Here is a 3,433-nt window from a genome sequence, read left to right as displayed (position 1 = left end):
TAGAAAGTCCGACTTTTGAAGAGTCTGTTTTTGAACGTCCTTTGACTGAGGAGAGAATCCATGTTGCTCCGATAGCGCCAGAAATGGCAACTTTGAAAGCTTTGTTGAATCCAACTAGGACTACCGTCCTTCGTGTATTAAGTTAGCTGAAACGGAGGCACCCTATGAACTGAAACCTGGGACCTTACAGATGCTCCCAATCTTTTTAGGGAAAGAAAATGAAAACCCTTATTACCATGTTAGGGATTTTGAGGAAATTTGTAGTACTCTAAGAATTAGAGGCTTAGATGATGATGCTTTGAAACTTAGGTTATTCCCATTTTCCCTGAAAGATAAGGCCAAGTCGTGGTGTATAGTTTGGACTCCGAGTCAATTGAGACATATGAACAACTTACATCTGCCTTTTTCAATAAGTTTTTCCCTAGGCACAAAACATCGTCTATTAGGACGCAAATATGCACATTTTCACAACAAGAGGGAGAATCTTTATATAGGTATTTGGAAAGGTTCAATGATTTATTATCCCAGTGTCCTCATCATGGTTTAGAAAAGGTTAGGCTAGTTCAGATCCTTTATGAGGGTTTAGATTATTCCACAACGACCATGGTTGAGTCTCTATGCACTGGTGGATTTGAAAACCAAACTGTTGATGCGGCGATGGAATTTTTTAATGAAATCGCCGAAAAAACCCAGCAATGGGAAAATAGTAGGGCACCCCAGAAAAAATTCTTTTAAGTAGAGGAAACGTTAATAGGGTAGAAGGAGGCTATGAATCAGATGCCAAAATTGCTGCTATAGCAAAAAGGTTAGAAGCCTTAGAAGTGGGCCAGACTAGTGGTAGAGTGGAGCCTTTTTGGGAAGGCCAGAATATTGAAGAGCAGGCCAATGCTCTTTATAATAACACTAGATTTGATAACCGTCAAAAGATTGACCCATATTCAGAAACCTATAATCCTGGTTGGAGAAACCATCCGAACCTTTCGTGGTCTAAGGGCCAAAGTCAAGGTCAGTTTAGTAATTCTAATGCTCCCCCAGGTTTTGGCTATACTAAGAATCCTTCAGGACTAGCTCAGTTTCAGAATCAGTCAGATAAGAAAATCCTAAGTTTAGAGGAATCTCTCGCCTTGTTAACTCAGCAAACTGCAAAATTCAGTTATCCGTAGAACAGAGTCTACAAGCTAGTAACAGGATAGGACAAGAAAATAGTCAGGCTATTTCCGAGTTAAAAACCCAGGTTGGTCTGATAAGTGATTCTTTGAGAGAAAAAGGTAAGTTTCCTAGTCAAACACAACCCAACCCTAGAGGAGTTCATGAATTAGGTGCAAAACCATCGAATCAATTGAATGTTGTTAGAACCCTTAGAAGTGGTAGAGTTGTAGACAATAAGGTAACCATGCCCGATAGTGAACATACTGTAGTTCACCCCTCAGGATCTCACCTCTCAGGACCAGTAGCTGAAGAGACTGATAAAGTTTCTGATGATGTGAATTCGGTTCCTGAAAGGTCTGATTTTAGGCCTAGAGCCCCATTTCCTCAGCTATTAGTACCAACAAAGAAGGAATCGAACTTTAATGACATAGTGGAGGTTTTTAAGCAAGTTACCATAAACCTTCCCTTATTAGATGCAATTAGGAAATTCCTGCTTATGCCAAGTTCCTTAAGGATATGTGTACGCGAAAGCGAAAACTTAGCGTCCATAAGAAAGCCTTTTTAGCTAGTCACGTAAGTTCAATCATTCAGAACACCACAACTCCAAAGTACAAAGACCCAGGTTCTCCTACCATTGCTTGCACAATAGGTAACTTCCGGGTAGAAAAAGCTTTACTTGACTTAGGAGCCAGTGTGAACTTACTGCCATTCCATGTATACTACTACAGCTAGGACTTGGTGAAATGAAACCTACTCAGATGACACTGCAGTTAGCTGATAGGTCTGTTAAAATCCCTCGAGGTGTTATCGAGGATGTTCTTATTGAGGTCGACAAGTTTATTTATCCAGTGGATTTCGTGGTCCTAGATACCCAACCTGTCCCTGACCCAGAGAACCAGATACCTGTGATTTTAGGTCGCCCATTTTTAGCTACGTCTAATGCGATCATTAACTGTCGAAATGGTGTGATGAGTTTATCTTTTGGTAATATGACTATGGAGATGAACATTTTTAATGTCAGTAAGCAACCTCATGAGCTAGATGACACATGTGTTGAGAGGTGAACATGATAGAAGCCTTAGTTCAGGAGTCATTACCAAACATTTGTCTGAAGACCCATTAGAAAGTTGTCTATCCCATTTTGGTTTAGATTTTGACGACGATAGCACTATTGAACAGGTGAATGCTCTATTAGATTCTACCCCTGTGTTAGACACTGATAGATGGAAAGCTAGGTTCGAACCGTTACCAGTTTCTGAGACTACCCTAATTCCTTCTTTAGAAGAGCCCCCAAAGTTGGACCTTAAACCACTACCCGATACTCTAAAGTATGTGTTTTTAGGCCCATCTGAGACTTTACCTGTGATTGTAGCTTCCATTTGGATAGTGATCAGGAAAGTAGGCTAGTAAATGTACTTCAAGACAATAAGGAAGCTTTAGGGTGGACTATAGCAGACATTAAGGGTATAAGTCCTACTGTGTGTATGCATCAGATTCATTTAGAGGAAGACTCCAAACCTTCTAGGGAGATGCAACGTCGACTGAACCCTAACATGAAAGAGGTTTCGTTAGATGCGGGTATTATTTACCCAATTTCAGACAGTAAGTGGGTCAGCCCTGTTCAGGTTGTCCCCAAGAAATCAGGTATCACTGTAGTCCAGAATGATAATAATGAATTAATCCCAACCCGAGTGACCACGGGATGGCGTGTGTGTATTGACTATAGGAAATTGAACAAGGTCACAAGGAAGGATCACTTTCCCCTTCCTTTTATCGACCAAATGCTAGAGCGATTAGCTGGACATAGTCACTATTGCTTCTTAGATGGCTACTCCGGTTATAATCAGATCGTTATTGCCCCAGAAGACCAAGAGAAAACCACTTTTACCTGTCCCTTTGGTACCTTTGCGTATAGACGCATGCCTTTCGGGCTATGTAATGCCCCTGCAACTTTTTCGTTGTATGATGAGCATATTTTCTGATATGGTAGAACGGTTCTTAGAGGTCTTTATGGATGATTTTTCAGTGTTTGGTTCATCTTTCGATGAGTGCTTGCATCATTTGACATTAGTGTTGACTAGGTGTAAGGAAAAAAATTTAGTGCTTAATTGGGAAAAATGCCATTTCATGGTTAAATCAGGAATTGTGTTAGGGCACATCGTCTCTTCAAAGGGTATAGAGGTAGACAAAGCCAAAGTTGACCTTATTAAGACTTTACAGGTCCCAAAAACCGTAAAAGATATTAGGTCATTCCTAGGGCATGCAGGTTTTTACCGTCGATTCA

At 40.6% G+C, this 3,433-nt stretch overlaps 1 pseudogene; it reads right to left on the bottom strand.

Moving 5' to 3' along the window:
- Nucleotides 1-445: 445 nt before the first annotated feature.
- Nucleotides 446-545, bottom strand: LOC113307191 (annotated as a pseudogene).
- Nucleotides 546-3,433: the final 2,888 nt, after the last annotated feature.

The sequence above is a fragment of the Papaver somniferum genome, chromosome 8 (genome assembly GCF_003573695.1).
Source record: "Papaver somniferum cultivar HN1 chromosome 8, ASM357369v1, whole genome shotgun sequence".
In the NCBI taxonomy this organism is placed as follows: domain Eukaryota; kingdom Viridiplantae; phylum Streptophyta; class Magnoliopsida; order Ranunculales; family Papaveraceae; genus Papaver; species Papaver somniferum.
Note: the sequence above shows the minus strand (reverse complement) of the source record. Positions and strands in the feature narration are given on the sequence as shown.